The sequence below is a fragment of the Callorhinus ursinus genome, unplaced genomic scaffold (genome assembly GCF_003265705.2).
Source record: "Callorhinus ursinus isolate GAN/ISIS: 27379988/994484 unplaced genomic scaffold, GSC_fseal_2.0 scaffold15, whole genome shotgun sequence".
Classification (NCBI taxonomy): Eukaryota; Metazoa; Chordata; class Mammalia; order Carnivora; family Otariidae; genus Callorhinus; species Callorhinus ursinus.
The window spans coordinates 38929843-38953613 of record NW_027397077.1 but is presented as its reverse complement, the minus strand read 5'-3'; the positions used below and the strand labels follow the sequence as shown (position 1 = coordinate 38953613).

General features: G+C 47.7%; 1 protein-coding gene across 6 annotated transcripts in view; it reads left to right on the top strand.

Annotated features, from left to right (window-relative positions):
• SRGAP3 (SLIT-ROBO Rho GTPase activating protein 3) overlaps positions 1 to 23771 on the top strand; it is a 238976-nt gene that overhangs the window by 81346 nt on the left and 133859 nt on the right. The gene's annotated exons all lie outside the window — the stretch shown is intronic.

Below are 23771 nucleotides of genomic sequence, written 5' to 3'. Positions count from 1 at the left end.
AGCGGGGAGCTGAGCAGAGGGAGGGGCGGGGCAGGGGCTCATTAACCTCAGGCTTTTCTCTGGAACTGAGCTGTGAAGTGGTGTGCCAGGGCCTTTCCCAGGAAGGGCTCCATGGCTGCCTGACTTGCTGGCCATGATGGTGGGCACCTCATCCCAGCATAGCCCCTTCCCAGATGGTGTGACCCTCCTTTCCTGGCAAGAGAAGACCATGAGAGGATGGCCTCTGCTGGGGTCCTTTCTCCCTGTCAGTGTGGCACTGGTGACTGGCAGGTGAGCCAGGCCCTGCAAGGGGTGGGGGGGCTTCTCTGGGTCCACAGGGCTGGCTCCAAAACTGATGGGATCATGGGAGTCCATTCACCAGGAGGCTAGGCCTGTGGGCCCAGAGATAGGGCAGGGAATCAGGCTAAGCTGGGTGCTGGACTTGGAACCCTAGGGGAACCTCTATGTGTATTATTTCCCAAGTGTGGGGATTTTACCTGTTTTCCTCTCTGTAAAGGGAGGGTCAAAGGGAAGGTCAGCTAACAATGAGGTGCAGCATGCATATCATGGGCACTGATAATATTAATATAGACTATCTGGAGTACGGAGTGGCAGTGACATTCACCTGAAATGCCTACATCATGTAGTGAAAAGGAAGATAATTCTTGAAAGGAGAGGCTTAGCAATCTCCACACCGGATGTCTTCATTATAGGTGTCTTTCAGAATAACCGCGTGTATGTGTGTGTGTGTGTGTGTGTGTGTGTGTGTAAATTGGCCTGGAGGACAGGGGATTTGGGGTCCAAGCTCAGAATCAGCAGTAGTTGCTGGGCAATCTTGAGCAATTCCGTTTCCCAATTTATATAGTAGATTAGTTTGTTTAAATGCGCAAGGTCCTGAAAAAGATCAGCCCGTTTTCAAAGCCTGCTGAGCCGTTTACCAGCTGTGTGACTTACAAAACCCCAGAAATAATACTCGCTGCTGGGATTTAAAGGAGGCGCCCCATTGGAGGTGCTTCATTCACACAGTCTGGGACAGGGAGTGTGCGTTAAATGGAAACAATGGGCCCCAAGTTCTGCAGTTGCAGAGTTGAGCTGAGTCTACCCCAAGGGTTTCCACTGGTAGTGTCAGAGTTTCCTATGAGTGTTCCCCACTGGCGGGATCCTGGGGTCTCTGACTCACCCCTGCGCGGCTTATGCACAGGCCCCGGGTTCGACAGCTGTCCTGGGCTGGGGCTTGCTGGAGGCCCGGAGCGCCGATCCTTGCTGTGGTTCAGGCCAGGCTGATGGCCAGGATCCCAGCAGTGTCCAGAGGCCCTTTGGCGGGGTCTGCTGCTTTTTTTCCAGTATGTCCCCCGCCTCCCACCTCGCCTGCCCTTTCTGTTTTGAAAGCAGCAGCTCTCTAGTTGGGGCTGAGCGGCAGAGTGGCCTAAATTTAGCCCTCGGCTTCAGTGGTGAGCCACAGGTGAAGACCAACGGGAGAGCAAAGAGGCAGCCACATTCTCAAGATACCTTTGGTCAAGACTATAAACAGGGCAACTGTTAGGCCCCCAGAGAGGCTCTCACGCCCTCTGCTTGTTTTTGAGGGAAGACTGGAAGACAATCTTACTTCCTCCCGGTCTGCCTCTGCAGTTGACCCGCCCTCAAGGAGGCCCTTGGACCCCAGTGCCTCAGCTCGAGCCGCCAGTTGGAAGTGTTCTGTCCCCTGGGAGTGGGGGCGTTGGGCTGTGGGGGCAGGCCCCGCAGCCTGTGTTTGGTTTGGCGGGGTCTCATCTAGGTTTGGCTCAGACAAACCAGGCCTCATTATGCGGGTGCCACCCCCCTCAGTCTCAGCCAGGGTTGCTGCCTTACGAAACCTGATCACACAGGTCTGGGGTAGGGGATGCTACTAGTAAGCGCTCACATTTATTGAACACTTGCTCTGTACCAGACATTGTTCGAACAACCTCATCTTTAGCCCATTTTATCTTCCTAATGACCTAAGAAGGGGGTACAATGATTACCTTCTTTTTATAGATGAGAGAAGTGAAGCACAGGTAGGGTAAGTAACTTTCTCAAAATCACATAGCTAGTAAGTGGCAGAGCTGGGAGTGAAATTCAGCCCACCTCCAAAGCCCAACCCTTGACCACTGTGGTCACTGCCTCTGCCATATAGTTTTGTGCTTTTGGAATCATTTATGTATATAATGTATAATATGTATACTATGTATATTATGTCAATGAATCCTCAACACGCGCTATGAGGTAGGTACTCCTATTATCATTCCCTTTTTACAGAAGTGGTAACTGAGGCTCCGGCTTGCCCAGGGTCTGGCCAGGAAGCTATGGAGTCCAGCCTGTGCCACCAGGTTGTAGAGCTTATGGTTCTTAGCCCTGTCTACCCCCAGTGCCCCACTCAAAGCCAGCTTCCCTTGTGTGTGTGCTCCCACCTGAGCGCCAGATTGTCCTGGAGCCCTTTGTCTCCATGTTGGGAGGGTTGTCCTCACTGTGGTTTATCCTGCGGGCTTCCTCACTGAAGCCTGCAAATGCAGGAGAGGGAGCACGAACAGCTCTGGATTCAGAATTGTAGGCAGCAGGCTCCACGTACAGGTGTTGCTCTTGGAGCCCCAGATATTAGGACTGAAATAGTCCACGGGTTCCTCAAGGATAAGGATGCTTTGCAGTTACTCCATGGGGAAGGGGGAGTGTTAAGGGAGCATCTTAGTACCCCATTCACTATTTTTGCTTTATCTATTGCATATACTGAGGTACTTATTTCATTGCAGCAAAATATACATAACATATAAAACTTAACACTTCAACCATTTTCCGGTTTGCATGTCAGTGGTATTAAGTACATTCACGTTGCCATGCAGTCATTACCACCATCCATCTCTAGCACTTTTTTGTCTTCCTAAACTGAAACTCTGTCCCCATTAAACACGAACTCCCCATTTCCCCTCTGCCTTGCTCCTGGCACCCACCATTCTACTTGCTGTCTAAATCTGACTGCTCCAGGGACCTCCTATATGTGGAATCATACAATATTTGTCGTTTTGTGTCTGGCTTACTTCACTTAGTGTGTTTTCCCAAGGTTCCTCCACGTTGTAGCATGTGTCGGAATATTCTTCGTTTTTAAGGCTGAATGCTATTCTATGTCTATAGCACATTTTTGTTTATCCATTCATCTGGCTGTAGACACTTAGTTTGTGTCTGCCTTTTAGCAGTTGCAAAATAATGCTGCCATTGTATATTAAGGTTTGTGGAAAAGCTTGCTTAAAAAGAAAAATTTGTCTGCTAAAAGAAGTTTGAAAATCACTGCCCTGGTCCAAAGTTGGGGGAGGTAGAGACTGAGCAAGTGTGAGTCAGGTGCCTGTGCATGAGGGCCAGAGCCAAAACTACAGCCTTCATCCTCTGCATGCAGCCCTTCCCCCACTCCAACTGCTGATTCCGATGTTTATCAGAGGAAGGAACGAGAATGCAGCTCTGTCTTGGGGGCAACTGCCCTGTGTTTCCCAGAAACCTCCTGGAGCTGCAGTGAAGATTGAAGTCTGCATTTATTGAGTGCCTGTGGGACCCACTGTGGAGATGGACAGAGCAGAGTCTGTATCTTACCTCTGCCTCTCACTGGTCCTGTGACCTTGGCCAAGGTGTTCACTTCTCAGAGCCCAGGTCACTGTGAAGATCAAATGAGATGCTGCACGTCCAGGGTGTCCTGGGCAGCGTCTGGCACACAGTGGCCACAGGAAGAAGGAGCTGCAGCTCTATGTGGCATTACTGGGGATAAGGAGACTAACAAGACAGGCTCTGGCCCCTGAGGGTTCTTCTTAGTGCATCGGATCCAGAGTCACATGAGGTTGATTTGTCCCCTTATCAGTGATATTGACATTTATCAGTTGATTAAGGTGGTATCTGCCAGGTTTCTCCATTGCAAAGTTAATTAACAAGTGTTTTATACTTGTCAATTAATTAGTATTTAATAAGCATTTTGTGGGAACTGCTCTGAGACTATATAAATATTCTATCCCTCATCAAACTTTCACCCTGTAGTTTTTGCATCGTGTTTTGCCAAATGTTGATTTTATAATTCCATCATTCCTTCTACATTCATTATTTGGAATTTTATTGCAAGGCAGAGCTTTCACTTCTCCTCTGTTTGTTCATTCATTCATTCATTCACTCATGTCAGCATAGACTCATGGATTTCTGTTTTATTCAGTGGGTTATAATCTGTAATCATGCATCATTTATTTTGATGCTCAAATTGTTTTCTCTAACTTTGAAGATACCTAACTTACGTGTCTGTTGGTAGGAGGCTTCCGTTCCTGGCTGCATGGACCCCTCCATAGGGCCTCTTGACTGTCCTCACCACATGGGAGCCAGCTTCCAGAGCGAGTGATCCCCCAGAGAAGAGTAAGGAGGAAACCACAATGCCCTTATGACCCAGTCGCAGAAGTCATGCTAGTGCTTCTGCCACGTTCTATTCATGAGAAACAAGTCACTTGAGAGGTGAAGGGTACTTGTAGGTCCCTTTTGAAGAGAGGAGGTCAAAGAATTTGTGCTCAAATTATAAAACCACCACACAATATGTGAACTCTTATTAACTCTTTCATCCCTAGCAGAACTCCATGAGGTAGGCATTACTCTGAACAATTAAGTGCCTTGCCCAGGGTCAGAGAGTGATAAAGCTGGGATTTGGATCCAGGCTGCCTGGCTCCTGGGCCCATGTTTTCACCTACTACCTGATCCGACAGGGCCTTGAATCCTTGGCTAAGCTGAGCCAAGGAAATGGAGGATTCCTGGAGGTTTTCAAGGGGAAAAAGACATGATCCAGCCTCCTTGTGGAGGGCAACATGCAGCAGAGTGCAGGATGACGGGAGAGGTGAATGTCCACCTGTCTTCTCAGATGGGGCCTGCATGCAGATTCCTTTTCTCCCTCCATAGCGGGGAGGCCTGTCTTTTCACCTGCTGCTTTCCATCTGTTCATTTTGCAGGTAGTTAGAAAAAAAAAAAACAGTGCACATAGTTTTTTAAAAATGGGCAGGATGATCCTGCTGACCTCCCTTTCTTGGCAAAGTGTCAGAGAAGGCTGGGTATGGAATATCTATAGTGGTGGTGGGGGGGTGGGGAGTGGAGAAAAAAATGAAACGATATGAGATATGGTCTTTACTTTCAGGAGCATGTTACCTGTTTGGGAGAGAAAAATAGAAACACAAATTTATTGAAGACCCCGATTACATATAATTAACAGTTAAATGATAGGGCCAGTGGTTGTGTCTTAGTTGCCTTTATATCCCATCACGATGCATAGCAGCATGCCTCGTTTTGCTTATTGATTGCTTGTTAAGTGAATGAAAGACAGATAGATACATGATGGTGTCCTACCATGGTGTGGCTGTCAGAGACGAGAGGGAGGTGGGTGGTAAGGGTAGGTGAGCTGGCCAGGAGAGGTGAAGGTTATGAAACATCCAGCCTCAGAAGGCAGGATTAGGAGACTTAGCAGATGTCAACAGCTGAGGAGGTGTCATCAGGGATCTACAAAGTTTGACAAGCACCAGGAAAAGGGCCAAGAACTCAAGGACACGCAGATACCAAGAGTCAAGAGAGGTCTGGCATGGGGAATCTGGGGGCAGGCAGGTGTTAGCATCTGGAATCTAGGCAGAAAGGCAAAGAGAGTTACAGTCCCAGGACCAGAGTACAGAACATGGGCTGGAGCCAGGGACAGACATGCTTTGCCCTTTGGTGCCCTCTGAGCTCATATGGGCCTGAACTGGTGTCAGAGGGGTTCACTGTTAGGAATGTGAGCAGGAAGGGACCTGGGTGAGTTGGGGAGGCTCCTGTGGCTGCCCATGGGCTCTGCCAAGGGAGCTTGGAGGCGGGGAGAGGGTTTCATTTGGGCCAGCCTACTGCAGTGTCCTGCAGATGACTGAGGCCTTCACACCCCCAAATTCTGGGTTATGGTGCAGACTAGAGTGAGGGTGAACCTACTTGCAAGGGACTTTTAGTATTGGATTCCTTAGGAGAAACCCAGGCCTATAGTGCAAATGAGACCCAAGGAACACAATTGCCTTGGAAGCCTGTCTGCAATTCTGTACTTTTCCTACCATGCAAAGAGATAGAATAACTGCTTAAATTTCTCTATAGAGAAGGTTTAAGTTTGTGATTTGAGCCTCAGCTTTGCTACTTCCTTCTTGAAGGACCTTAGGTAGGTGATATGGGATAATTCCTCACCTGGGATATAGGGATAATTAATACCCACCTCCTGCATTTTTGGGAGAATCACTTCAATCAGACATGTGAATATAATTGTTTGAACAGCCAAATGCTGTGTGAACCTAAGGGACTATTACTGTGAAATAAACTTCACCCAGCGAAAGCCAAAAGAACTTAATATTGTCAGTGGATCCCTCTTTACATAGGATCCTGGACATCCTAGCCATGTTCACAGGGCAGGTACAGAAATGACTCCCTGCCCTTCTGTGGCTCACGGAGCAAAAACTCAAGGAGAATCTGGTTAATAAAACCCTCCAGTTTGACTAGAATTCCTCCTTGCCCCCAACTTTTTGTGAAGGACTGGTTGGTGTCTTCTGTGAGAGTATCATATAGAATCCTGCCAGCTTTGAGAAGACAAGACAGCCAGACAGAATCCCTGGGTCACATGGTTTCAGCCCCGCTACGAAGGGGCTTTGCACTTACACGGCCTTGCTGTTCCAGCCAGGCTCAGTACTTCTTGGTAATACCTGCAAGAGTTATTTTAGATTGATTTTCATAGAGACCGCAAAAGGATTAGGTGAAAATAACAGCAGCTGTTATTCACTGAATGGTATAAGAGCAATCTCTGAGTCTGAGTTTCCCCTTAAGGAATCTTCCCTCAGCCTGAAAATACTCGTCTAAGATTACTCACTGCATTACTTCCGGTGTAACCGGAAGTTGTCCCTGCTGCCAGTTGAAGTGTGTATCCGATCTGTTTGGTGTCTACATATGTATGGGCTGTAAATGTATGAGTTGCCCTCAACCCTGTGACCTGGTTTGTATTTTCCTCTTAGAGTCCTCTTACTTTAATTCCTGGTGTCCCACAACAGCGTTTAGAGAAGGCTGATTGTAGAATGGCCAAGAATGGGAGCTCTGGGGACAGAGTATCTGTCTCATAGGGTTATTTTGGGTTGTAAGGTATGTAAAGTGCTTAAACAGTGCCTTGTACGTAGTGAACACTCAATAAATATCATGGTTTTTTTTCAAGTGACATATATGGTATTCATTACCCCAAAGAAAAATATACCCCCTAGAAATATAAACATCTTGAAAGGTTCACGTAAGTCCATGGATCCATACTTGGAATATTAAAGCAAACTAAGGTACTTGGCAGTACAGAGTATAGTTGTGATGAACATTTGTATTTATTTGTGAGTGAAGGGTACAGGGGATGCCCCTTTGAGGTGCTAAGTCCTGCTGTGCTGGGCTGCATCCTATGTGTTGAAATACACACCCAGGTTTTTCCCTTCTGCCCTTACTTTCCCAGAACTAGTAGACATCCATTGGGAGATAGATTAGTAGCTCTTGTTTCCCTGGCCAGTGTGGTTCTTCCCCACTCCTAGGCTGGAACCTCAGTGCTTTAGTGACCACTACCCCTGGAATACAGTATAGGGAAGGTAATAGGTCTCCAAGTGCCCCATGAGGGGCAGGGTTCCAGAGCCAGACTCATGGCTTGAAATATGGGACTGGAATTCCACTCCTGGGAAAGAAGATTGGAAAAAAACTTCTCTTGATTGCTGCCCAAGCTTATGGCAGATACAGAGTGATGCACCAACATGTCCTTGCAGATGATACCTGGAAAGTCACCCAGCAGCTCAATGGCAGGATCTGCAGTGTCTCCTATTATTACCATGGTATTTAAGCCCTGCTACTGGGGTCTCATTCTGCACCGGGGACTCTGGCGGGCCAAGAAAAGCCAACTACAAAATGCTAGGGGGCAAGGGAGAGGGGACTATGGTGAGAGAGAAAGAGAGAGAGTATGCAACAAACAAAACAAACCTCCTGTTCATGATGAATATACACTTCTAAATTCTAAAACACTCGGGAGGAAAACTTTGGCTAAGGAAAAAAGAGAAAGAAAGAAAGGAATATAGTCAGTGCAGTCAACAATAGGGAGGTGAATTCACAGAAATAAGAGCAAAGCTAATAATGACTTCAAAATATGTGTGATGAGGATCCTCCAAGGGCTGAAGAAAGGAATAGCATCTGTAAAAAAAAAAAATAAGTAGTGAAGTAAAATGTAAGCAGAAACAAAATAAGAATGCAGGACGTAAAAAGAACAAATTAGAATTTCTTTCTTTTTTTAAGGATTTTATTTATTTATTTAACAGAGAGAGACAGCGCGAGAGGGAACACGAGCAGGGGGAGTGGGAGAGGGAGAAGCAGGCTTCCCACCGAGCAGGGAGCCTGATGCGGGGCTCGATCCCAGGACCCTGGGATCATGACCTGAGCCGAAGGCAGATGCGTAATGACTGAGCCACCCAGGCGCCCCCAAATTAGAATTTCTTAATAGAACCTCAGTAAATGGGGGGAGCCTCAATGCTGGACATAACCGAAGAAAGATTTGTGACTTAGGCATCAGAGTAAGAAATGAAAATGTGAAAGAGCAGTTGAGAGACACAGAGAATATGTATACCAGTGTATGTCAATCAGAGTTCCAAAAGAAGAGAGCTGAGGAGCAGTATTAGCTCTTGAATTCACATTTTCCCATAACTGAAGAAAGACGTGAGTCGGGATCGAAAAAAGCACGGTGACTGACAAATAATAAATCTACACCATATATCGACGTGCAGCTTCAGAATCTCAAGAATGCAGACAAACTCTTAAAAGCTCCACAGAGGAAAGAGAAATTACCTACAGAGGAGCAACAATTAGCCTGACAGCAAACTTCTCATCAGCAATAACAGCTGCCAGGAGACCATGAAGAAGTATCTTGAAAATGCTGAGGAAGAGGAGCTGTCAACCTCGAAGTCTATGCTCAGCTAAACTAGCACTCAAGAACGAAGATGGTACAAAGCATGTTCAAATATACAAAAAGGAGGAGGTTTAGTACACACTGACACTTCCTGAAAGAAATATTAAAGTTTGAACTTTATTCAGAAGAAAAGTGAATATTGAGATTAAAAATGGCATGACCAAAAAAAAAAAATTGAGCCTAAAAATTGGTGATTATGTTGGTTGCAAATTTACGTAACTGTTGATTGTATTAAATTAAAACTTTTGTGCGCCTCCTCCCCTCAAAAAAGTGCAAACAGGGCAGTTTCTACTTCCTTTCATCTGATCCTTGCCGTGTGAGAAGCAAGCCTGGTGTTGCCAGATCACTGATCTTTCAAGACAAGACACAAAGTCAGAACTTTTATGTGAAGTCTCCTGACTTTTATGGGTGTGCAACAAATTCAGAAATTTTTAATGTGCCAAACTCTTCCACACTTTGTGGATTCAAGAAAACTTCACAGTTCAATCCCAGGTTTTGGCAGAAAAAAAAAAAAATAGAAAGAAAAGAAAAGAAAGAAAACTTCATCCAGCCATTCAGCCTGCCACTGGTGACCTCAGGTACAGGCAATATTTCAGTGTCCCTTTGGCTTTCTGGTTTCTATCGCGTGAACAGGGATGCCTTCTCAGAAGACGTGGTGCTTGGGCTGGGAACCGAAGGAGGAGAGGAATTTAAGGAAGTGGGGAGGGGTGGGAAGGGTACTTGAGACCTGGAGTGGTTTGGGAAATAGTGAGTTTGATGGGGGCGGGGTTTGGGAGGAGGAGGCAAGGTTGGTTGGGGCCAGAGATACTTGGATACTGTCCTGTATCCTCATGTCCTCCTTAACATCTGGCAGTTGGTCTGTTTTGAGTCGCAGTGTTTAGTGTCTTACATCATTCCCCGGGGATGGCGGTGGTGAATAAATGAACCAAACAGTTTTGGTGAGGAGGGTGAGAATGCCAATGAAAAAAGGCAAGAAGAGAAATGCAGGGACATATGGGAGAAGATGTGGTGGATGGGATGCTTCCCAGGGAGCTATGGAATGTGTTAGCCAGTCCTTTAATTAGAAACAGTATTGGAGAGAGCATGGCTGCAGTGTGGTAATTCACGTGGGTTTCTCAATAGCTTCAGTGTCTGCCTCTGCGTTTTTCTAAATGGTAGTGTTGCAGTGTTCTGAACCAGCTTGGTTCCTTCGAAGTAGAACCCTAGAAACCAATGGAGGGGGGCGGGGGTGGGAGTGGTCGAGGGTAGCTGGGACGTGAGTCAGGAGACCCAGGTTCTGGTCCTGTTCTTGCCATCGGCTCCTTCACAGGCAGATCTGCCTTACCGGGGTTTGAATTCCAAAGTCAGCATGTCAGACCATGCCAGTTCCTGAAATTGCCCCTAAAGAAGCATAGTGTACATTCTTTTTAGCGTCTATAACACTATACAGTAACATGTGTGCGTGTATATATATATACATATATATATACACACGCACACACACACAGACACATATATAGTAATGTGCCATGAGTACATGTAACAAGATAATTTATTATGAAGAAAATTACAGTTTTCAGATGATCTTTTCATCTTTTTTGTCATATATATATTTTTATTTTCCATAAGTCAAGGGCTTGTATGTTGCAGCTGGATTGTATGACCTTGAGCATAAAAAAAATCATCCTTTGAGCCTCAGTAAAATAAAATGACTGGCCTAGATAATTTCTAAGTCCTCATCCAGCTCAAAATCATTGACTCTTTGATATTGTAATTGTGTGTTCTTGATGTAGGAGGCATGGCTAAATGGGGTTAGGGACACAGATTCTCTGTCTGGTGGGCTGGATTTTCATTTTGACTTTACCCCTGCTTAATTGTTCTTTTAAAATCTGTAAAATGGGGATAAGAGCATCTGCCCCATAGGGATGCTGTGAGGATTAAATGATCCTTATAAAGGCTTAGAACGATGCCTGGCACATAGTATTTACTCAATAAAAGTTACCTATTATTATTATTGCTACTCTTTGTAAAAACACTGGAGTAAGTGCTCTTGGGAATACAAAAGGAGGAGTCATCACAATTGAAATGGATTTCTAGAAAACCGGTACTGTTAGTCTAATCAAGACGTACTCATGCTGCTAATGTACAAAGAGTTTATTGTAAGGATATAATAGGTGATGTTAGGGCTACTGAGGGTGGGGATCCCTGGGCAACAGGTGTTGAGATGGAGATACTATGTAGGACATCTATTAGGGTCAACACCCATGAGAGTGAGGCAGAGGGAGCAGTACCAGTGAAGGCCTCAGCCGACTCTGTGCAACACTCTGGAACCTGGAGAGGCCCTCAGAGTCGTCTCAAGTTGGAGCAAGAGGCCCAGGCCTCTATACCCCCACGCTGATCCGTCTTGGATGTGGGCTGCCGCTGAAAGGCAGTGTGACCTGTGGTGAAGCACTTTTCTTCAATCTCCACAGAGGGCTGACAGCACTCCCAGCAGCTGGGGGAAGGAGGCCTCCCTTCCTGCAGGTGAATCTGGTGGCTCACCACGACGCCCAGGGACTGAGAACAGCACTAAGGCAGTCCTGCCAGGGCTGGAACGGGGAGGTTAGGAATGGAGGCTGCTGGGCTCATGTGCCAGGGCTGTGTGAGTTTTGTCTACACTGCTGTCCGCTCCAGTCTCCTGCCTCGGTCTCTGAACATGGGCCTCCTCTACCTGTTCACTTTGCGCGTGGCCCAAGATGGCCACCAGCCCAGAGTCTGCATGGCTTGTCGTGACTGACATCAAAGACCCCTGTGTCTTAGTTCAAACGTTTGGGAGAGAGACCAGCCTGTGAGTAGACACCCTCTCCGCACCGCCAGCTTGGATCAGCGTCCGTGCCTGGTCGCTGGAGGTGGGGGGCTGGATCACGTTGTACCCCCCTCTCCTGGGGCTGTGGCCAGACAGGTCCCGTAGAACGTGTCCCTGGAACGTTTGACAGGGGCTTACCAAGCACCTCTGATGTGCCAGGCAGTATTTGAGGCCCAGGGGTTGCTGCAAGGAGGCCCTCACGGCGAACACATTCTCTGGTGGGAGGGGGGAGACCAGCTGTGAGGACGTCAGTAAGGCCCGATGGAGGTGGGCTGGGATCTAGAACAGTGTCTTCACAGGGCACCTGCGACGGTGTGGGAGGAGTGGCCGGAGCTCCCCCGGGACCTGGTCTGCCTTTGCTTCTCCCTCCCCTGAAGCCTGGAGGTTTCCTTCCAGCTGGCTCCTCGCTGCTCCCTCATCCTCCTCTCCAAACCTGCCTTTCAAGAGCAGCAGCCCTTTCCTCACCATTGCTTTCCCTCCTGCTCCTTGCTGCCCCGTAGGTAATCCAGCACCCCGGGGCCGATGGCACCTCTCCCCCCCGCCCCCCAAACCGGTGGCCCCTCGCGTCTTTCCCGTGACCACGGCTTTCACAGCCATCCTCACAGACGTGAGACCTTGGGATGACCTGTGGCTCTGCTCTTTCCATCTAGCCAGCCGGCAAGCCGTTTGGCGTCTGCTTCTCACATCTGTCTCCTCTTCTCTGACGGGTTCTGGCAGGACCTGCCGAACTACCCCCCCTTGGCTTTGGTCTCTCTTTTCCAGCCCCTCGCATTAGTCAGCCAGAGTAATATTCCTGAAATGCACCACTGATGTCACGTTCTTTGTCTCGATATTATCTTCTGGGTAAAGTTCAACCTCTTTCTCTTGGCCTCTCAGAACTTCCTTGACCTGGCTCCAAGTTGCCTTGCCAACTGACGCTCCTCTTTCATATTGTTGATGGCTGTGCTGCACACATCCAGAGGGAGTCCCCAGCTAGGCCCCAGGTTTCCCTACCTCCATGCTTTTGGGGGGCTTCTGTCCACCTCTAGGCCTTTCCCCCATTCTCCTCAGTCCTTGACTCATCTTTCTTTCTAGAAGCCTTGCCTGATTCCCTCAGCCAGATATGGCCCATCTTGTCCTCCTCTGAACTCCTCAGACTCCATCTGAATCTCACCCCTAACCCCCTGTTAACTACTATAGGCCATTCCGCACGCGGTGGAGCTCCCTACTCAGTGTCCTGAGGTACCTTCCCCAGGCCACCCCAGAAAAAGATATAGTCTAAGTAAAAATAGGGTGTCACTGTTCTCACCCAGCTTCAAGACAACTTCCCTAGTGTCTGCTTTCAACAGATCGCCCCCCCACTGGGCTCTACCTGTGTAGAAAGACTTGAGGCCTTTGAGGACAAGGTCAAAGTCCAGGTATGGGTTAGGCCTCTGTGGCACTTGGCCGGGGGCTTGCAGAATGTGACCAAGGAAGGAGTCCTTGTTGGCTGAATGCAGGAATGCCATGACGTACAGCCACTCCTGGGATTTTCTTTTTCTCTTTTTTCTCCATAGAGGTGAAACATAACTTTCGCTTCCTTCTGACTGGCTGCTCGGGAACAGTGCTGCGGGCTCCAGCAGTCAGCTCTCATTTCCTGACATGGGGCTGGGGTGAGAAGTAGCAAACAACCCGCAGCGTTAGGCAGGTAGCAAATGTCCCTTACAGTCAAAACGCAAGAACTTCTCCTGCAGCCCTTAGAAGGCTGTCTCCAGGCCCAGCCCCCTCCGAAGGTGCACTGGAAATGTTCTGAGGCCTTTGTCTGTGCATAGAAAAGGCTCCTATTTTTCCTTTTCTGAATTTCACTTGACCTTGAAAGTAAATACAGAAAAAGTTCTTGGGGTGATGATTGGGTCTTCCCGGTGCCAGCCCCTCTCGACTCCCTTTTCCGCTCCCACCCTCCTCCTTCAGGTGTCCAACCAACCAGCTATGTGTCTCATCAGGCCTTTGCCAGGCTGTGTCTTCTGCTGGGAAGAAGCCTCCCTGACACCCTCCCCTCACCCCACGGGCTCTTCTTCAGCCTTTAGATTTCTGCTTCTATGTTACCTGCTTCCACCCCTGTGTCAGTCAGGTGCACCTGCCCTGTGCCTGCCCTGCGCTTGTCCTACCGCTACCCCAGTGTTCATCTCACTGAAGTATAATTGCTTGTCAGCCCTCCTTCCTGGTCTGCATGCTCATGGAGGCAGGGCGGGGTCTGCCTTGCCCACCACCGTACCCCTAGTGTTTAACACAGTGCTGGACACATAGTAGGCACTCAACAAATACACTGAATGAATGGATGGAGGCATAGGTAGGTGGATGGGTGGATGAATAGATGGGTAAAACAGGTGCTACAAGTCTGTGAATACTGTCACAGAACTGTGCATGCCAGCCACATTCACCTCAGTGGCATTTAGTAACGTGTGTTTATTTTTTTTAAAGATTTTATTTATTTGACAGAGAGAGAGAGAGAGCGAGAGCAGGAACACAAGCAAGGGGAGTGGGAGAGGGAGAAGCAGGCTTCCCGCGGAGCAGGGAGCCCGATGCGGGACTCGGTCCCAGGACCCTGGGATCATGACCTGAGCTGAAGGCAGCCGCTTAACGACTGAGCCACCCAGGTGCCCTAGTAACGTGTGTTTATTGCTCATGCTTCTGGAGTTATCTGGAGGTCAGCTAGGCAGCTCTGTTGATCTTGGCTGGGCTCACTCACATGTCCAGGGTGGGCCGTTTTTGGCTGGGCTGACAGAGGCAACTAGGGCAACACATCTCCACTCGTTGTGTCTTACCCTCCCACAGGTTAGCCCAGGCATGTGTTCCCGGTGATGGCTGGGGTCTAGAAGTGAGTGGAAACACTCAAGGCCTCTGGGGTCCAGGCCGGAATGGGCATACCACATTCTCTTGGCCAAAGCAAGTCACAGGCCTGCCCAGATTCAAGGGATGGGGAACTAGATTTCACGACTTTAGTGAGAGAGGGACAGTCAAGTCATGAGGCAAAGATTGTGGGTATAGGAAGGACTGAGGAAGTGGGGCCATTAATGCAATTGATCTGTCACACTGGGCATCAAAAATCCTGTGTCACAGTTCACAACTACTGGGGGCCTCGGGGAAGCCACACTTGTCGGATGGATTTAGGAGATTCACTTTACTCACCTGGAAAATGGAATAATGATGTCTACCCTGCCCGTCCCATATGATGACAAGGAATTTGTTCATTCTTTCATCAGCCCATGCACAGAGTTTGGGAAGGGTGATAAACTGTGAAGTGCTGTGGTGTGGGAAGCAGGGAGACTCCTCCATCTTCACCCACCCAACAGAACTGTTGTGGAGTGTGGGGCACCAGCGGGGGCATGGCGAGACCAGGAGCCAGCCTGCCAGCCCTACACCTAGACTTTGGACATCTCGGGTCCTCCACTGTGCACAGAGGCCATGTGGGGTCTAATAGATAATGGATGTAAATGGGTTTTGGAACGCATGAAGCATTGTGTGGTTGTAAGGTATTAGACACAGGACCACCTTTGCCACAGTAGACAAGTCTGGCTTTAGCCCACAACCCTTCCTCTGTCTTACCAGGAGATGAGATTGTTGGGAGCAAATTATTCTGTAAAGGTGTTTCTGTAGCCCAAGACAATGGCAAGCGAGACTTACTAGGTCTTTTCCTGCAGGAACACTGGGAAGTGCTACCTGCAAAATTGTGGGTGACCGTGCCTTGGGCTTACCTGCCCAGGGAGAGAAATCCAGGACTGATGTTTTCCCAGGGGCAGTTTCTTTTTCAAGTCCTGCTTGGTCATCTCCTCAGAAAAAAGTCTGTGTTTCTGGAGAAGCAGGCATCTCCTCCTCCCTCCTTCCCTCCCCCCTCCCTCCCTCCTTCCCTCCCTCCCTCCCTCCCTCCTTCCCTCCCTCCCTCCCTCCCTCCTCCCTCCCTTAAGTTTAGGGTCCTGGGTGATTAGCAGCGGCTCTGAAATGCTAATGGAAATGCTAATGGGAGGTTCGCTGGGTACTTGAGCTAAACCTGATCCGTGGGCATTTCTCCCACTGGCTTTGGAGGAAAACACCCATCAAAACAACAGCCCCTCTCTGGCTCTGGAGACGGTCACGGGGGTGGAAGGTGGGGCTTGAGGCCTTTCATTCCTGAACTCAGAAAATGGGGGGTTGAAAGCTGGGTCTTGCAGGATGGGAGGGAGAGGCCAGAGAAGGGTAATAAATTCTCCGAATCTAGGCGCCCATCTGAGCTGCGTGGACTCTGGCTCGCACCATGTCATCTGTTCATGTGGCTCAGGCGCGGGCTGCATTCCTTTCTCCCTGAGGCTTCATATCTCTCCAAAGGCCGTCATCTGGCTGGCCCTGTGGAAACACCTGGCTCAGAGTGCGTCCAATTCCTGCAGCGCAAAAGGAAGCACTCGAACGCTCTTCACTGACAGCACATTGTTATTTTTCTTTTCCCTCTCTCATGAATCATTGTGCCTGGAATCTTCCCTGGAAGCATTCATTGGGCCAATAATTCGGTCCCCAGTACTGGGGACTCTGGTGCATTGGTGAACAATCATCCAAGGCAGCTGATGTTGTGGGTGGGGTGTGGGGGGGTGAGCCTTATTGGGCTCAGATTCGGGGGGTTTTGGGGAGCTTACCATGTGAGCCTCAGTCTTCTCGTCCATGAGCCCCTCTGGGTTTGTGGTCAGCATTACATGAGATCAGGTGTGCGAAATTGCCTTGCATAGACGGGTTTTGAATCTGATTCAAAACTGATCAACCCCAGAGGTCCCTGATCCCTCACCTCACTTCACTGGTGGCTGCGGTAACCCCACGTTCATGTTCTCTACAGAAGGGGACATCCAGGCAAGGGCCCAGCAGTTCCAGGTTTCACAAAGTGTCCCACGTGTGCCACGAACAGCCTGCTGGGGCTGTAGCTGATGTCTGCTTCCCGCCAGGCGCCAAGAGTGAAGCATCACTGCCCCATCGCACCCTGCAGGGGGTGCCCTTGTGGGATTACCATTCTTGTTCCAAGACCTGGTCCTGTGCTCTCCGAGCTCCATTCCTTCAGGTGCCACTGAGTTCTCGCGGGTCTGTGTCACACCAGGGCCATCCTCAGTCTAAGGCCAAGTATGGGAGAAGTCCTTACCTCCAACTGCCACGCTTTGTCATGAGATTCACAGTGTCTCCCATAACACATCTGAACTGGGCCTTGACATGTGAATAGGAGTTCACACTAGTAGGGTGAGGGGTAACTATGACACTTATATTTTACTTAGAAGCTGCCCTTTTTCTCAGACTGACGCCCTCTTTATAGGTTTATGAAATCAGTTCTGCAGACTGATGCTGGGGTGCCTCCCCTACACCTGTCTTCGAGGTTTGGGCTGGAGCTCCACGCGTTGTGTCAGCAGCCGCTGCACATCACATCTTTATCCCCACTACCCGCGGGTGCAGCGGGACTCTGAGCTGCACACTGTAAGGGAAAAGGCTGTGTGTGACCTCTACTACTAGAAACTCCACATTTGAAATTGGCCTTGTGGCACATCCACGGAGCTCTTGTCAAAGTTAACAAACCAGGATTTGCCAGTCAACATGTGAAATGCCTACTTTAAGGAAGGAGTTTAGTATCTCCCAGTTGATTCTCCCTGTCCCTGACTGTAGTATTGCAGTGGCCTCCTAACTGGTCTCCTTATCTCCCATCTCCTCTACCGATCATTCACCTGTTCTCCATGCTGCCATCGGGTTTTCCTATAACCTTGACTGTGGGGTAAAATCTGAGCCCTTGAATGTGGCCTTCAAGGTTGTTCACTCTCTGGCTCCAAGGAACCCTTCCTACCGGAGTTTCTTCTGCCTGCTGCTAAACTTCAACTTCCAGCCTCATCAGACCCTTTGCCAGTGTTTGAACAGGCTGTGCACTTCCAGATCTTGGGGCCTTTGCCTTCTCACTTATCCCTGTTCTAAGCCAAAGTGTGGGAGAAGCCCTAGTGATGCTGCCTTTTCTGCTGTCCCCTAACCTGGTGAACTCCTATGCACTCTCCATGGCCAGGCCAGGGGAAGCCTATCTGACCACTTTGGCTACTGCCATCCCCCCTGCAGAGATCCCTGCTTCCTTCTTGGTGTGCCCATAAGCAGTTTTGTGCATATCTGTTCTAGCTCATTGTAATGTGATTTTTTTTTTGTCTATGTTGGTCTCTGCTGAATTCCTCAAAGGCAGGTCCTCTGTCATCCCTGTAGATGTGTCCTCCTGTCCTTGCACAGAGCTGGAGCAGATGCTGATGTATCTTGAGTGAATGTGGAAATGAATGAATATAGAAACAGAAAGTTAGATCTGAATTGGGTCATCCACATCTGAGGAGGAAGGGGGGATTTTGAGTACTGGAGTAAAATTAATATAAGATGGAGAGGAAAGAAAGTATCTGTGAGATTTCTAGGTCTAGGTAGAAATAAGAGAATTTTTGTCTCCCTCCTGGGCATTGTGAAAAGACTTGCCAGAGTTGAAGATAAAGCTATTAACTTAGAGGAGAAAAAAAGAAATACAGGGGCATGGATAAGAATGATCTTTCAGATTTAAACATTTATAATGCATATGTAACATTTATTGAATTCTCTGACAGCATGCCAAGCACTTTTGCATGCATAATCTCATCCAATGCTTTTAGCACACTGTAAGGTAGTTATTCAACTTCTTCAAACCTGAGACTTGAAGATAAATAGGAGTTAGATGGGATAGGATGGAGAAATGGAGAGAAGAAGAGAAGGGCATTTCAGGCAGAAGAAAGAGCAAGTGCAAAGGCCCTGAGGCAAAAAAGAATTTGGTATGTTCAAGCGGCAGAGAGAAGGCTGGGGGGAGGGCTGGAAGATAGTGAGTAGGGGGCAAATGGAACCAGCTAAGGCTGTGGGGGCAGGGAGAGACCATACATAGAGTCTCATAAGCCACATGAAAGTGGAGAGTAGGGAAGGCAGAAACTTGCTGGTGGTGGTATGAATTAGGTTTTTACTTTCTAAAGAAGAATTGATTTGAAAATATTGGGAAGGGGGCAACAGTAATATGGGGGCTAGTTTAGGGGGCTGTTGTGCTTGTCCAGCTCAGAGATGATGGGGACTTTAACTAGGGTGGTGGTAGTGGAGATAGAGATAAATAGATAAATTCAGAAATGTTAAGGCAATCGAATGGATAGGACTTGGTGATGGATGGAGGCATGGGGGTAAGCAAAAGGTAAGGAATGGCTAGATGTTAGCTCAAGCATGTAGGGAAATAGAGGTGCCAATTCCTCACACAGGGAATATTCAGGGAGGGGTGAGTTTCAGGGTGGAACGGTGGCGGGCAGCTCATGGGCACAGGGGTCTATGGAACTCCCTGGGAGGAAATGCTGGCTTTGATGATCACTTAGGTCCCTAGAATTTCTGAAAGTAGGACCAGGGCTAGACTGCCACCCTCCGTATCAGGTGCCTGTAGGTCTATGATGTCTCTTTCCTGTGGGGGAGTGATGGGTGAGAGCTTGTCATGATCATGGTTTTGCCTAGTGCCCCTTGACCATTCAAAGACAGACACTGAACAGGAATGAGCATCACTAGCATTTGTCTGTGCTTGTTGATACTTTATGTTTCCTGCCATAAAGTACTTTCAGGATCCAAAAGGCTTCATCCTGGAAACTGGAATGCAAAATTAAATGGCATTTTATCCGTTTGTCTCCCTGATAACCCAACCCACAGCATCCTCCCTCATTCGGGAGGGAGAATGGTGAGTGAGACTTCGGAAGTTAGACTCTGTTACTGTTGTGTTCTTGCTGAAGCAGACTACATCAGGCAACTCACCCCAGTGCCAAGGAGAAATTACCAGAGGCAAAGGGAGGAGGAAGGGGAAGGACTGGGGGTTGAAGCTCATCTCCATGTGGTCAGTGCAGGTGGTGGGCACCTTGGCTGTAAGATGACTCTTACGGGACTTTTGAGCACATAACCTGATTTAGGCCCAAACGAGACGCAGCAGTGTATTAGCGTATGAAATTGCCCTCTTGTTTGGCATATAATAAAACTCTTCATGCTGAAACTGACCTCAATCCTATGACCTCACATTCTGTGGAATTTGAGGCCCAGAACTTGGTTCATAGTAGGACCACAAAAGCAACCCATTGACCGACTGACCCAGAGAAGTGAAGCTCTTTGCCCAAAGTCTCACAAAGAATTATCGCCTGAACAGGGAGCAAGCAGAAAGAACCCACTACGCTGTGCTGCCAAGTGGCAAGCTCATAAACACACGAGGTGTTTTTCCCCTTTGGTAATAGGACTCAAGACATGAAATATGAGCTTGGCAAAGAGTTCCATATTGCGTTAAGAGGACAAACAGATTTATATTGGGGTGGTAAGTGCTTGCACTGAGCCCAAGTGTGAATGATTGGATTCTAGTCTGACCATGGAAATTCGCTACTACGTTGGGAGATGTGTCTGCTAAGGGAGCTGTAACCTTTTTCTCTTTGGTTGATCTTGTGTTGCTGTTATAGTCGGTGGGCATGCAAGCAACATTTTTTACTAATTGGCAGGTAACGGAGTCTCATAAAGTAATAATAATTATACTATGAAGAAGAATCACACCTGTTTGTATAACTTTTTACTGTTTGCAGCACTCTCTCATGTATGTATATATTTCCTAATTTGATTTCACCACAGTTCAGAGGTAGGTATCGTTAATCCCAGGTCAGGGATGAGGTTAATGCCTTGAGGCAGAGCTGGAACTGACCCAGAACTTACTTTCTAAAGTCCATGTTTGAGTCTGAAATAACCTGACCAGACCACAGCATGTACGTACGCCAGCATTATCTGCGCTCAGGCTTGTAACCCATTATTAAGTCACTAGGCAGCTATAATGACTTTTAATTTCTTTTCTGGGGCTTTTCCTAGAAGTTTTCTGGACTTAGCATTTGAGAAGGTACTTGATTCCCTTTCTTTACGTTTTTGCTGCCCTTCATCTATTCTCAGAGGCATGGAGGGTCTCCTGAAGAGTTTCTCTTGGAGGTTCACTGACTGACCACAAGAATTGATAGCTGTGATTGTAAGGACTTGCTTGATATGCATTGTAAAAATGAAACTCCTTCAAATAACCAGGCCCCACTCACTGATCTCCTTGAAAATTTAATCTCTGCCCCTGTTATGGAATGGACAAAGATTCCCTTTGAAAACCTTTGCAGAGTTTTACAAAGGTTAAAAAGCAAATGCACACACATACACACACGCCTGAAATCAGACCCTTCTTGTTTTCAGACCCTTCTTGTTTCTCCTTCTCTCCTTTACAAAAATCAATTGGCAAGAAGTTGCCAGGTTGCCAGGATGAGGTAATGGACAATAACTCATGTGGCTTTCAGAAACATAAATCATTCAGCCTGATGTAGTGCCTTCCCATCCCGTGGCAAGGCTTCATGAGCAGTAGCTGCTATGTGCATAAAATATTTGGGCTTCACTATGGCCTTGGATATTCTTCCATATGGCATTCTCATCAGAAGGTCTGGGAAATCCATCCTGCATCCCATTACTGTCAGGTGAATGCACACAGGGCCGGAGGCACCTTCTTAGTGAAGATTAGCAGCTCTTGCCTGGGCTGGTCAGAGTTAATGGGGGTCAATGTGGGGACAGATGTGGCAGAGGGGAGGCCACCATGCTCTGGGTTTGAATCCAGCAGGGCTGGCACTGGCCGAAGTGATATATTCTGGGAAGGTTTTCTGGAGTCAAAAGCTGGAGGTTTATAGATTGTTTTTGTTTAGCAAATACAGCATTAGCATTAAAGAGTGAATTTGAATATATTTGATCCGATCTGTGCGCTCTGTACTGTTTTACACCGGGTCCCTAGGCACATTTTTGTCATCCGCCTAACCCCAGCCCCTGGGAATATTTAAGATTGTACCCCCTAGAGGAGATGTCATTCTATTAGACCCAACCATGGCCTTCCCAGAGCCAGCCGATGTTGAGTATTTTCAAAAATGTACTGTTTCTCCCAATATTAGAGGTATAATGCCTATTATGTGGAAGATTTGAAGAATATAGAAGAAGCACTGGGGCGCCTGGGTGGCTCAGTCGGTGAAGCATCCGAGTTTTGATTTCAGCTCAGGTCATGATCTCAGGGTTGTGAGATGGAGCCCCACATTGGGCTCTGTGCTGAGCGCAGAGCCTGCTTAAGATTCTCTCTCTCTCTTTCCCTCTGCCCCTCCCCACCCTCTCTCTCCCAAAAACAAAAAACAAAAAAGAATATAGAAGAAGCACAGTGATTAGTACAGGAGTTGGCAACTTACAGCACACTGACCAGATACAGCCCATCACCTGTTTTTGTACATAAAGTTTTATTGAAACACAGCAATGCACGTTCATTGCTTAGTGTCTATGACTACTCTTGTGCTACACGGGCAGAACTGAGTAGTTACACAGAAATTATATGACCTGCAAACCCTAAAATATTTACCATCTAGCCCCTTACAGAACAGTTTGCTGAGCCATGGCTTAGTGCATAGGTGCTCAGTAAATATTTACTGAAGAAATGAAAAGATCTGTGATCCCACCACCCAGAGAGAACCACAGTTAACGTTTTGGTGTGTAATATTTAGTCTTTGTGTATAAATGGCTAGAGTAACATTTTGGGAGGGCTAAACTATACATCATATTTTTGTAACCCACTTTTGTCATTTGATATATATTATGGGCATTTTTCAGGGTTATTATTATTATACAACATATATAAACTGCATGAGAGTTGCATGGATGTGCCAGGATACTTAAGCAATCCCCCATTGCTGGATTATGTTGTGTCCAGGTTTTCACTTTTATAAACAATGCTGTGATAAATATTTCAGCACATACATTTTTTGTGTACGCCTTATTCCATCTCATTTTGCTCATGATTTCTTCACCTAGGTGTGCCTTATCCTCCCAGCACACTGGGGATTGAGAGTGAGGATCCTACTGTATACATATTTTTTTTTAAAGATTATTTATTTATTTATTTGAGAGAGAGAGAGAATGAGAGACAGAGAGCACGAGAGGGAAGAGGGTCAGAGGGAGAGGCAGACTCCCCGCTGACCAGGGAGCCCGATGTGGGACTCAATCCCGGGACTCCAGGATCATGACCTGAGCCGAAGGCAGTCGCTTAACCGACTGAGCCACCCAGGCGCCCTGTATACATATTTTCATCTCGCCTCCTCCTTTCCTCTAACACACACATAGTAGGCAACCAGTAAATGCTTGTAGGTGTGTATGACATAATGTCCTCCTCGCCCTCCCTGCTTGTACAGATCCTGTGAGTCCTGCCCCGGCTCTCCTCCTTCATGAGGTCCCTCCTTCTTCTGGTCATCCGACTTGCTATATCATTCACTGCTTAGACCATATCCTGTCATTCTTTAGAGCTTTCAAAGTGTGTGATGTGTATCGTATCAGTCCACGCTACAAGCGTGGGGACTTAAAACAACACTCATGAATTCTCTCAAGGTTCTAGAAGCCACGCATTCTGAAGTCAGAATTCTGTTTCACTTGGCCAAAATTAAAATGTTGTGAGAGCCCCAAAAACTCCTTCCAGAGACTCTAGGGGAGAATCATGCCTTGCCTCTTCCTGCTTCTGGTGGCTGCTGGGATTCCCTGGCTCATGGCTGCATAATTCCAGTCTCTGGCCTCTTCCTCTTCTGTCTGTGCCGTCTCCTACTTTCTCTCTCCAAAAGGACGCTTGTGATTGCAGTTAGGGTCCACCTGGATAATCCAGGATCATCTCCTCATCTCGAGATCCTTAATCACCTCTGCACAGCCCTCTTCAGCTTTTTAGGGTGACATTCACAGTTTTCAGGGATTAGGAGCTGAATATCTTTTGGGGGTCATTATTCAGCCTACCACATACATCACTTCATTTGCCTAGTTAATTGATTCTTGTAAAAATCTTTGTGAGGAACCAGCTTGGTGGCAGGCACTGTCGCTGTGCTAACTTCCTTGCATCACAACAGGACTTGTGTATGAAGAACTGTAGTCAGAATAGCTGAGCACTGGCCAAGCAGCTGG